General features: G+C 35.3%; 1 pseudogene; it reads right to left on the bottom strand.

The window, feature by feature from the left end:
- Window positions 1–11,670: 11,670 nt before the first annotated feature.
- On the bottom strand, window positions 11,671–13,317 carry LOC110325903 (annotated as a pseudogene).
- Between the last annotated feature and the right edge of the window lie 280 nt (window positions 13,318–13,597).

Genomic DNA, 13,597 nt, shown 5'->3' on the forward strand with positions numbered 1-13,597 from the left:
GCTAGGACTTCAAGTACTATATTGAATAGGTAGGGCGAAAGTGGGCAGCCTTGCCTAGTCCCAGATTTTAGTGGGATTATAACTTAACTTCTAAACATTCTTATAATATAAATATTTGTTTTTGAGAGTAGAAACTTTTAAATAAACACTATTTTCCTGTAGATATTAAGTAAACATTGTGTAATTCACATATTTGAATACTTTATTTCTATAGGTGGAGATGTTTGGAGTAGAATAAGAACATTTGGCCTTACTGAAAGAGGTCAGTCATTGCTGGTGGGCACTGAGATTTCAAAGCCTATGCCACTCCTCAGACTCCACCCCCTCTCCATTCTCACAACTTTCAGATAAGACACTTCCTGCTACTGCTCCAGTTCTTTATCTTCCAGTCTCCTGCCTTGCTTCCCACACTAAGGGATATGGGCTTTCCCTCTGAAACTACAAGCCCAAATTAGACACATTCTTTTAGAAGTATCATTGGCTATGTTGTGTTTTCATAGTAATACAAGAGTAATAAGATGCATGGTTGATTGGTTTTATTATTTTATTTTATTTTATTTTATTTTATTTTATTTTATTTTATTTTCCATTTACCAGCTTCTTAGTTCTTTGGTTTTTGGTTTTCTGTTTGTATGTAAGTTTTGAGGGAGGCTCTTCTATGTAATTCTGAATGTCATACAACTTGCTATGTAGACAAGGCTTGCTTAAAATTCACAGAGATTCTCTCTCCTTATCTCCTGGGGTGTTGGGATTAAAGGCAGTGTGACAACTGCATATTCATTTACTTTCCATCATTAATGACAACATTCCAAACTCTAGCTCTCATATTCCAGACATCTTTTCTAACTTTTTAATAATGTTTCTTATATTTATCTGCACTCATTTCTGATTCATGGGACTAGAAGCCAAACTGGTAGAAATTTCCAAGGCTAAATTTATCACAAAACATTGTTTTCTCTCCTCCAAGTTGTACAATATAATATACGACACTCAAATATGTTTTTAATCCACAATCTGCTCTGTTTCATGGCTTTCTGTGCTCTGTTATTTATTAATGGAAATGAGAAGTATATCAACTATTGCAATTTTCAAGTGTTAGATAACAGGAGTCTCAGGAGCCTCATACCTGAGATTTCAAAGAATTTATGCAACCACTGAAGTAACTCATCACTTCCATGATAATCAGGAAAGGTAGCTAAGGATGACAACCATCTTACCGAGCAAACAACGTTCTTCACAACCAGACAGTGCTATTCAGAAGATGGTGTTCTTGTGATGTTGTTGTGTTATGGTTGTTGTTGTTGCTATTAAGCGGTCTCCAATCACTGTGATAACAGTGTGCTTTCTGAATCACCTTTAAACATTTCCACATCCTGAGCGCAGAAATCCCTGCCAGAGTTGTTAGGGGGATGGGATGAAGGGCTTGCAGGGGGAAAACTAGCAAGGGTAACAACATTTGGAATGTAAATAAATAAAATAACTAATTAAAAAAAAAAGAAAAATATTAGGAAGTTGCAATGGTAAACTTTGATAGCTCCCCTATATTTTTATCTGTGTACTAGACAACGCATAAATTTTCCAGTCTTGGTCATTTGTCTCAGGACCCTGAATGCTAAACTGGGGATCAATTTTATAACATGCCACTTTATTCTTTCACATTACCATGCTGCATAAACTCCATATGAAGAAAACAGTTCTCCCTCCAATCAAAGCTTTTATTGCATACAACTTATCCTGTATTTTCCTTAGATTCTGTCTTTCCTCAGAAATCTGTTGAAGCTTTCAGTTCATGCTGCTGTATCTGAAACATGTACTTTTGTGGTGGAGCTTCTCATGTATGTAATCTATTTGTGATAGAGAGGTTCTTCCTAAAGAACAAACATCTGATGCAGCAATAAACTTATTTTTCAGGCTTTTGATACAATGCTGAAAGAGAAGCGCTAGAAGGTTTGTTCTTTCCAGTACACAGAGGGATTTAGTATTTTCCAAATCATCTGACCTTACATTGTACCCTTGCATAAGAGTAATGAGTTTTCTTATGGAATTCTCTTAATGTACTTAGTGTTTTAAACAATAATATCTCCTTACTCAAGTGCCTGTTTATACCTTCTGAGTCGAGGTTTCCTTTTCCAGTTTTGTATCACTTGTTCTTCTACACATCCACCACCTTAAATAAAGCTTCCCTTTCCCATCTCATTTTATGGATTTTTTGTTTTGTGTGCTCTACCTCTATAAAAATACAAAAAAATAGAAAGTATTTACATTAGGAGGAAGCATGTTGGGTGTGTTTTCCTGAATCAGAAATATTTAATAAAATACATTTCTAGTTCCATCCATTTTCTGGAAAATGCATGGCTAAATAAAATTACATTATGTGTAGGTATCGCAGAGATTGTTTTTCCCCATATTTTAAAATACTTTAACAATACAATTATTATTTCAAATGAACCTAAGCTTTAGGACTTGCTCATTGCCTGCAAGTTTATCTTGCTTACTGTGATTCTTGACATATTCTAAGTATGTTCTAAGTGCTTCCCAAACAAGGACATCTGACTCTAATAAATGTTACCTAGTAAATAAATAATGTAACAATTTACAAATGTACAGTCATTCTCCTGGATTTGTCCATTCTAATTAATCAATCTAGACATGTGCAATTTTAGTTATTTAGTGTATTATTTTATGTATTTATTGTACTTTTCAATGACAAATGCCATTTTTGTGAATTGGGAATCTAAAACTTTCAGATGTTTACTTTATTTTTTTAATAATTTTTATTAGATATTTTCTTTATTTACATTTCTAATGCTATCCCGGAAGTTCCCTATACCCTCCCCCCTCCCCTGCTCCCCTATCCACCTTCTCTTTCTTTTTTTCTCCTCTCTCTTTCTTCTCTCCCCTTCCACTCACTATGCCACTCCCTTGTCTCTCCCTCTCAGAAAACCTCTTCATGTGGAACTGTTTTGGCCTAGTGTACTGCTTTCTTGATCAGCTATCTTACTACATCACCACCTATTATTATAGAAAATCATCTGCTTTAATTCTTTCTTTATTTAAATTATAGTCATGCATAAATATGTTGCAAATTCAATTACTATTTAACTGTGGCAAAGCATGGACAGTGCTTAAAAAAGCCTCTTCTATGGTATGTAGTTTTAGTGAAGATCAGCAATAAAAAATATTTAATTTTTATATTTTTTCAATAATGTAAGATTTAATTATACATACTCAGCATAATCTTAAGTAGTTACTTCAGACTCTTCTTTATTAAATAAAACTAGCCTACAGTTTGTAGTTAAAGGATCCTTTAGTACAGTTGTTCTCTGCCCAAATAACTAGGTAAATAAAGTACATTACATGGGGACAGGTTTTAGAAGAAATATTACTATGGATTTTTTGTAGAATAGAGGAACAATGGGCTTATGCACAGCTAACAGCTAGAGCAACAAATTGGACAGATTTGTTGTCATTCCAAATATCTAAGTCCCTTTAGAGCAATACATTTTCCTGGTTTTTAGGAAGAGCAATGCTTCATCAGAATTCTCTTTAATAAATAAAGCCATATAGAAGGGGAAGCCTGTAAGATCACCGAATAACACCCAATTAGAGAAAGATTGAAATCCCCCTATATTCTACTAAATAAATGTCCTAGAACACATTTCCTTAGAACTATTTGCTCTATAGAAATAGCTAAAAGTATCAAATAAGTCTGGCTTTTAGGTGTTAGCCAAACAGTTGTGTTTTTCGGTGAACAGATTCAGTGTGTTGGAGTATTTAGAAGATATTTGTAAGAAATCAAACTTATTCATGCAACTTGTTATAATGGCCAAGTTCCTCAGTGACGAGTCTAAAAAATAAAAGGAATATCCCGAAAAGTCACTGCAGTCCTTTGACCATATTGATTTCCCCCCACATAGATGTGCTTCCTGGATGGTCACCAAGAAACACTCAAACTAGTATGAAATATTTACATTTTGGGTTAATTTCCCATTTTTGTTATGTTCACTTCTCACTGTGTCTTCTTCCCAAAAAATAAGACTTTGCTAATACTCTTATGTGTTGAGATGCATAGAAAAATGTTACAGCAATGCAATAAATAACACGAACACTATTTTATAATTCTGAAGACATTAAAATATCAATTACTCAGAAAATATTATGGTTTGGGAACACATTGCATTAAATGTTTGTTTACATTTATAATTGAACAAATTAACAGATTACATAAGTAATAAGAACTCTGCTTTCCTCATATTCATTAAATAAAATGCATAAAAGTTCTGCTAGTAGAAAGAAATGTTGATATGTGTATTTTTTTCTTTATTACACTTTTCTGAATTTTTGAACTTACAATGTAACTATAAATTGAAAGGTCTATAAGTTTTTCTCTTGAAATTAGCACAATGATTTTCAAAATAAGAAATAAGTTGATGACTCTAAATCATAAGTAATAACTAAGCCCTCAGCTATATTTGTCATGTATAGAAGAGGCAAGAAGCAAATATTTGAAGCACCCAGGTCTTATAAATTTTTCACTGAAATCAAATATTGTCTTTACTTTGTGGTCTTGAAATTAAATTTTGTCGTTATTTTAGAACACTTAAAACATATGTTAAGAATTTTATAACTGTTTATTATTTCATCTTGAATATCTTGATTGAAGCTAATACTCAGATAATCATCTTAAATATGTATATGGCAATGCTACCTCACTATTGATATAGTGCTTGGAATTTTCTTGGTAGATGTGGCTAATTTCCCTAAATTTCCATGAACCATGAATTTTTACTATTGGAGTCATCGAAACCATCCCACCGTGTCTTATTCTCTGCTCCCAACTGCTGTATAATTATGTTTCCCCTAGCAGTGTCGGGTAACAGAAAAAGCAACTTTTATCTCTGGTACTTACTTCATTATTGGCTTCCTATTCCATTTTTATTTTTTTTAAATCATAGTAACTTGTTTATTTTTATTTTTGTGTTTATTTATTGTGTTTTATTTGTGTGGATGGCTTGCCTGCACTTACATCTGTGTGCTATGTGAATGTCTATTATCCAGCAGTCAAAAGAGGTTTTAGTATCCCATAGAATTAGAGTTAAGGAAGGTTGTTAGCTCATATGTGGATGTGGGGCTTGGAATCTAGCCTTTCTAGAACAATTAGTGCTATTAACTGCAGAGATATCCCTCTACCTCCAACATGTTTTCTGTGGGGCCATGAAAGGCAGCCTATTTTGGTTGAATTAGGCTTGTTCTGGTGACCCAGTAGATAATTCTACACCAGATGGAGCAGTGAGCCATGTCCCCAGAGACAGGTGCCTGACACCATAGAGCCACCAACTCCATAATTCTGTGATTATAAGTGACACAGACAATGTGCCAAGCTCCTGGCATTCTGGCTAGACTCTACCCTCACAGTTACCTGACTATAGCCAGGTATGCTCCTCCCCACAGTTACCTGACAATGAGATAGCCCAGCCCACTAGAAAAGGGGCTGCCTGGCCCCTCCTCTGTATTACTTTCTTACTCTCATGTCTAACCCACCTTCTCTCTCTCCCTTCCCCCTTCTGTCCACATGGCCATGGCCAGCTTCTCTCTTTCTTTCTACCTTCTCTCTTTCTCCCTGCCTTTCTACAATAAAGCTCTAAGACCATAGACTGTCTCTGCTCATCAAGGCCCTCCGAGCTTGAATGATGGCATAGGCTTTCCCCTAAAGAGCTGTTTCTAACCTCCCACAGGTTAGAAGGCCTTCCTACGCTCCAGCCAGACTGGACCAAGGACTTTTGCCCCATGGGAAACACCCAGTGCCTCTTCTCTCCCTGCCCTTTCCTCACTTCGGCCCCAGGGATGACAGTTCCCCTCCCCCACCCCGACCCCATTTTGTTCTCAGCTCTTCCTCAGTGTCCAGTGGTGTCTTGGATGTCCGAGACTGAAAATCTGTTATCTCTGGGCCTCACAGAGGACCTAGGACTGCCCCTTGCCCACTCCCAGTGGGCTGGGTCCATAGTTTCCCACAGATGGATACCCACCAGAGCCACCTGAAAAGCCTGCTGTAGTCCTCCGTTTCTGCCTAGAGCACCGAAATTCTGGCAGGACGCAGGCTTTCCCCACTCCCTTTACACCCCCAGGCCCACTGCCCAACAGTTTTCCGTTCAACTCTTAGTAATAACACTCATATTTCTGTCTCCCAAGTATTCAAACAATTCCCTTTTTCATACTAGTGTCTTAATTAGTGTTTTTTAAATTTCAGAGTGTTGAAGAGTATATCTCACATGTTATTTTTCTATGTTTCTGTTATCATGATCCTTCAAATGAATGTCAATTATGTTCTAAAACTGGTATATTTGCATATTAAGGTAAAAAATATTTTGTTTTCAGTTCTTGTTATTTAGAGAAACAAAATTCATTATTTTTGTGTTAAGGACAGAGATAGAGTTAGCAAAAGTTCATATATATATATATATATATATATACACACATGTACATATACTTTCTATTGTTATCTCTGTATTCTTAAGTTGCTTTAACATAATAATTCATAGAAGTTCAACTTTGATACCATCTACTACCTGTCATCTATCTTCTGTTTGTCTACTAATATATCTATCAATTATATCCCTATTTAATATCTATTTATGTATGAATTGGTTATTATTCAACTCTCAAGTTTCTGTAGTCTCTTATCTTTACAAAAGACATGTTCATGTATTATAATTTCCAGAGAAGAATAATATCCACATCAATTTTTTTTGGAAAGCTGCTTCCTATGAAACATTGTCTGGACTGGAACTCTCTTTCTAGACCAGACTGGCTTCAAACTCATCAACTTCCCCCTTTATCTTTGGAGAACTACTATTAAAGCATCCATTGCCACATTTGGCTTCACACTAATTTTGAAATTTATGTTTTTGCTTTCTTTGAGATTTTGTGTCTTTATTAAGAATCACATATGGGGCTGGAGAAATGACTCAGCAGTTAAAAGAACTGACTCTTTTTCCAGAGGTCCTGAGTTTAATTCCCAGCAACCACATGGTAGCTCACAACCATCTGTAGTGAGATTTGATGCCCTTTTCTGTTGTGTTTAAAGAGAGTGGCAGTGTACTCACATATGTAAAATAAATAAATAAACCTTAAAAAAACAAAAACAAAAAAGATTCACCTATGATTTATTATCTAAATCAAAATAATTATTTTTCTGAATGCCTTCAATGATTAATTTAGGAGATATATGACCCCAAAACAGATAAATTATAAGACCAGTGCTTATTATTATATTTTACAAATATTATTTAGATCAACTATTTTTACATAAGAACACAATGTACTTTGTGATAATGTAATTTTGCTAAACTTTTCATTCACAGTTTACACCCATAAATAATTCAATGATATTCTCTCTCTCTCTCTCTCTCTCTCTCTCTCTCTCTCTCTCTCTCTCTCTCCCCTCTCTCTCTTTCTCAGACAGGGTGTTATGTATCCCATGCTTATCTGAAAACGCATGTTTACTTGAGGGTAATTTTGAACCTCTGACACTCCAGCCAGCACTTTTCCAGTGAGAAGGGTACAAAAATATATCATTATTGATAATCTATGTGGCACTGGTAATCAATTGCGGGATTTATGCATACTAAACAAACAATATACAAAGTAAACTATATTATTATCCCAAAAGGTTTTTTTTTTTGTTTTTCTAAAGATTTTTTGTTATAATCTAGCTTAAATGGCTGAAATATTTTATACAATCTGAATCTGTAAACACAATCTGAAATTTGAAGTAAAATCCTTAAATCAGATACTTGAAAAGAAGTAAAATACAAGACAAAGATTGTTAAAGATTTTATGAATTTTCATACTTCCAAAATCATAGGAATAATCTATTCTTTCATTCTAGACATAATTTTGTTAGGAATATCTTTTCCATATCTCCAATTAATTGTCTCACTCATAGATTAATCTTTTAGTGTGACTTCTATATTTTTTGGAACATTAATATAATGTTGGCATGACATGAATAATTCCTGCTATGCTGACTTAATATGCTATATATCTTACTTAAAGGGCATTTGAAAGATTATAAGTAACTTTGAAAATCTGAACACAATTATCTTGAAATTGTCAAAAATAGAAGTTAGTTATTATATATAGTCAATAAACAAAGGTAATTTTGAAATCATTTGATGCAAAAATATCACCAAGATGGTATTATGAATGTGATGGCAATCATATCATCTCATTAATTTCATCTCTGTACTAATAACTGTAAGCCATCAAAAACTGAAATGTCTGCTTAGACTATGGTTGTGCATTTATTTAGTAAGTGTATATTCTTAGGAATATGTCAATAATTAGATGACTTTTCTGATATTTTTAAAGTTCTCTGAATTTAAATTATTATATTCATAAATATTATTTTAGATTTATTTTACTGTTTTCATTGTTTTTTATTGAAAATAGCTTCTGCCCTCCTCTAGTACATCCAAACCACAGGGTCCCTTCCCTCAACTCCATTTCTCTCCTTATCTCCCCCTCCTGCAGATTCAATTGCACCCCATTTTCTCCTTAGAAAGATGTATGCCTCTAAGACACAAGCAAGCAGGACACAACAAGATGCAATAAAATAAGACAAAAGCCCTCATATAAAATGGGATAAAGTAATGCATCAAGAGAAGTGTTCCAAGAGTAGGCAAAAGAGTCAAAGACACAAGCACCCCCAATGTTAGGACTCCCCACAAAAGGCTAAGCTGACAATCATAACATGTACACAGAGGACCTGGTCAAAGCTCAGTAGGTCCTGTTTTTGCATCTTCATTCTCTGTAAGCCAATATGATTCCTTCCTAAGTGATTTGGTTGACTCTAATCTCCTGTTTTCCTCCATCCCTTCTGACAGCTAAAGTCCTTCCTCACCCCTCTTCTGTAGAGTTCCTGTTGTCTCAAAAGGAGGGAATCAATGGAACTCTGAAATTTAGATTCTCTCCACATGGCTATACTCACTATCATCTACTGACAGAGGAAGCCTTCGTAATTATGACTGAACAACACAGCAGCCGGGGAGTATAGCTGAGTATCATTAGGAATCATCTTATTTATTTATTTATTCACTTACTTATTTATTTATTTTAAGCAAGTTGTTTTGTTTCTACCATAGGTGTACGTGCAATACCATCTCTGATTCCTGGCCAAGCCTGCAGTGTACATTATGCTAACATTTACCTTATCTGTCTGTACTCTAAATTTTAACTTTTAATACTTTGTGTGTTTGATATCACTCACCCATATCACCATAAATTTTGTTGTAAATCCCCATCTGTACAAATAAGGCTTTCATCCTCACCAGTTATTCTTGAATTTAAATAATGGTTCAAGAAAAACCAACCACCATCCAACATGATGCTGAAGGCTGTACTTCTGCCAAACAGAAGAATGAACTAACCTTTCTTGGCCAAATCTTGAAAGAAAGAAATATATTTCCAATTTTTTTTTGCATTTTATTTTTAAAGGATACCTGCCTTCAGTCATTTTTATGCTCTGTCGTTTCTTACAGAAGAAAGAAATTCCCTTTGTATTTGACAGCTTTCTCAGGTCAGTGAAATGATTCTTTTCACAGTAGAACTTCACATACTCTTTATTTCCAGAAAGAAAAATAAAATAAGACTTCAAAATTTAGTACGTGTACCCAATGACCAGTTGTCATAAGTGACCTGCTCTCCTTCTCAGAGCAGCACTCGCTGTTCCAAACTTTAATGTGACAATTATATACCAGCAAGAGGAATATGCAATGGAGAATCAAATATGATTTGGAATCAGTGGAATGCTATAAGGAGAAACTATGGGTAACTGATTTGGGTAGCAAGACTGAGACATAATCTTAAAACTACCCCAAGACCTCTAGGAAGTACTGAGTGGATATGGAACAGGTTCTGGAAGGTGCTATGAGGAAACACTGTCTACTCTTATGACTGCAGCAGTAAGAATGGAAGGAAGCAGCCCATTAATAATGTTCAATGTACCTAAATACAAGACTTATGATATACATATACGAGTATGCTACGAGAAAGAATTATATTTAGTGCAAAAACTTCATGTTATTGATGATATAATTTCATTTTAAATACATAAAATTAGTCATATAGAAGTAAAATAAAAAAGAGACTTGCATTTTTGGTGCTTTGAATTTTAATAAAAGGCAAGTTTTCACTTTTCAGTTGACATACAAATACAGTGTGATATTACTATTTGAGAAAAAAATATAGGTATTATGGATCTTAATTTTGAAGGGTATTTCATGACATTCTAGCCACAGTGTTCCACCAACATTAGTAATCTACCTGAAATTTATTTCTTTAAATATTTCAGTACTGAAAATTTGACCACAAGTGTTATTTTGAAACATCATATGATCTTCAATAGCTTTATGAAGTATTCCTAAATTATTAGGATAGAATACAATTTATTTTAATTTATTTGAAGTAGATAGAAAGGAAATATTTTGCAGGAGCAAATGTGGAGAAGCAGGTAAAACACAAAGAAATCTAATACATGATATAATTAACTGTTTAAAGAGCAAATTATCTTTATTAAATAGTGTCATTAAAAACATTCTGAAAAATACACACACACACATACACACACACACACACACACAGAGACACAAAGACACACACTACTATTAATATTCAGTATTTGACTCAGGCATGACAAATCTCCAAGGCTTGGTGTCTTCAAAGGTTCATGATTAAGGACTTCATCAACATCCAAACTATTTCTTTGCATGTCGAGTGTGTTTCACAGCAGGGGGTATCTGAGAATACAGCATTTGAAACACAGATATCTGGCAAATGTGAAGCCTCCAGATCTATTTTTAAAACATAAAATTGTATATTGGGTTGTGCCTATTAAATATTTACCAGCAGTACTTCACTCAGACTTTGCTGTTATAAACAACAGACCTTTAGAACTTGGTACCCATTTTTTTTTTTTCATTGGTAGCTCTGGGATAAGTATATAGAGGTACTGTCAATCTATCAGGACAAGTTGTCTATTAAGATGAGAAATTTTGTTCTTACCATTTGTCTAGTGGAATAATGGAATGCTTTCAAAGTGCCACTTGAAATGTCTTCTTAGTAACCTTATGTATACTTTGAGAAAATGTGTGAAGCAGTTTCTTCAGGAACGTCACTGAGAAAAAGGGGTCACCAAAACACATCTAATTAATTCCGTTAATTTAAGTCCTAGTTAATGGCAATGCAGCCAGTGGAATCACTCATGATTTTATGAGATGTTCTATCTCACTCATGGGGAAGCAGTCTCGAGGGGTTTAAACTTCAATGCTAGGAAAATAGAAAATAGATTGAATAATTGGGAACAACCCTCTTAGATGATTTCAGTACTGTTAAAGTTTCTACTTCAACTTTAAACATTTTCTCCTCACAAACTTAATTGTTGAGGGGTTGGTTACTCTTCTAGTCCTATAAATACCAGTATGTGCAGTCTCACTCCTTTACAGTCTCATGTCCTGGGATAGGAAGACTGGTTGACAGCAAGTGAAAAGCTAGAGGACTTCCTTCCTTCCTTCCTTCCTTCCTTCCTTCCTTCCTTCCTTCCTTCCTTCCTTCTTTCTTTCTTTCTTTCTTTCTTTATTTATTTATTTCTTTCTTGTTGTTGTAAATTTGGTCTCAGAATATTTCTGGAAGGGTGACATTTTGAGGAAGCTACTCCTGGGACTGGCTTGTAGTGCAGTCTCTAATGCTGGGCACCTGTCTGCCCTCTTCAGTGGCTTGATCCAGGCACTGTTCATATGCTACAGGATTAATTTCAATAGATCATAGTCCCAGACCTGGTAGTCGTTTAGGTGGTGGAATTTGAGCATGGTAACTGGGCCATTAAGTTTGGAAATGTGCAAACAAAGGTTGTCTGTTCTTATTTCTTTGTAGGTAGTATAAGCGAAAACCTGATTACCTCCCAACCATGACAATTAAAAATTCCAACCTTTTCATTCTATTTTCTAGCCATGTTATATAGACATTGATTTATTCCCACATTTTGTGTCTCTTCAATGAGAAGTGGTGAATAGGAATTTGAGAATCAGGGTAAATATTTTCTAGGTACCAATAGAAGGGTTTGCATTATAGTTTAGATCTCAGACGTAGTCTTGCTATATCTCCATAATCTACCTTCGTAACACTTGGTGAAATTATATAGAAGAAATTCTTGAATTCATTCATCCATGCTTCTGCAAGCCATCTGCTAATATTATTGACAATCTTCCCTGTCCTTCCTGGAAATGTGCAAGGTGTAGCTTTCTGAAACACATGACCAACATGGGAACATGTCGCTATATCCAAAGTTCCTCCACACTGCTCTAGGTTTTCTCCTCCCCAAATATCCATTCCAGCATCATATGTTCCAGTTACCTGAAAGTAATCTCTGTCTATTGAAAAAAAGATCTCCTTCCCTTGTAGGTGTTATGACAGGAAGAGTTCAGTCATCTTTCCTTTTGTCCATTTCTCATGGGGGAACAGGATATCAATGAAAATTGAGCTTCCAGTTAAATCCACCATAGGTCATGTCAGAGCCTGCTATGTACTCTAAAGTGTCATCACTGATAACCTTGATGATAGGACATACCACTCTTCTCCTGTCATGTTTGATCTGGGCTAATATAGGCTCCAGTCACCCTGATGTACATTCACAGTGAGCATCTAAGAAGGTGAGCACTTGGCTTTGGACACAGAAGCCCCTTTTAATCTAGCTCTGATCAACCCAGAACGTTGTTCCATTCGAATTACATGAACTGGCACTTTAAGGGGTTTTGTTTTGTTTTGTTTTTTGTTTTTTGTTTTTCCACATAACTCTCTAGAGGTCTTTTCAAAAGCCTCTTTCACTGGCATCATCTACAGGAATAATCTCTTCTACCATGTGTCTTAGCGAGTGATTAATGACACTATGGACTGTTCTCAGAAGTGTGCTCTATGCCTCGCTGGCAAAACAATCACCATGCTTGTTGTAGGAAGGTTATCTGGATACACCTTTGTTTTACACCCCTCTAACCTCACACCTGATAAGGATCTGTTGCAATCATCTCACTTGCCATTAAGTTGAACTGATCGACTTTAAACATCTCTTTCATCTTTTCTCCCCATTTCTCCAGGACCTTTGTAAAGCTTCTGCACTAGCGCTAGAAGATCTCCAGCAGGGAGTCCTCTCTCCTTTTTCTCTTCACATTGGTTGCATTCCCTGAAATAAAGCAGCAGGAACATATCCAATAGTACCCAAACCAAAGAGGTGGCTAGAACCACCTTGCATTATGCAAATTTTCTCATGGCACTTTAAGTCAAATTTAATATATATATATAATATTCCAATCTGGTTCCATCAGAAATCATAGTCATATCCCCAAAGTGGCTTTTCAGATGAATTCATATCACAAATCCACATGTCTCAGTCATCATGGCCCACAAGGTAGCAGGAGCAGGTGCTCCTCAGGCCAGCCTGGGCCATGGCGCCAAGTTCCTATGGGCCACAACCCTGGCTATCCTCTCAGGTTGTTGTCTGAAATCCACTGAATGTGAATTTAATGTTATTTATTCATTTGTTGTTGAA

Source organism: Mus pahari, chromosome 8, assembly GCF_900095145.1.
Source record: "Mus pahari chromosome 8, PAHARI_EIJ_v1.1, whole genome shotgun sequence".
Lineage (NCBI taxonomy): Eukaryota > Metazoa > Chordata > Mammalia > Rodentia > Muridae > Mus > Mus pahari.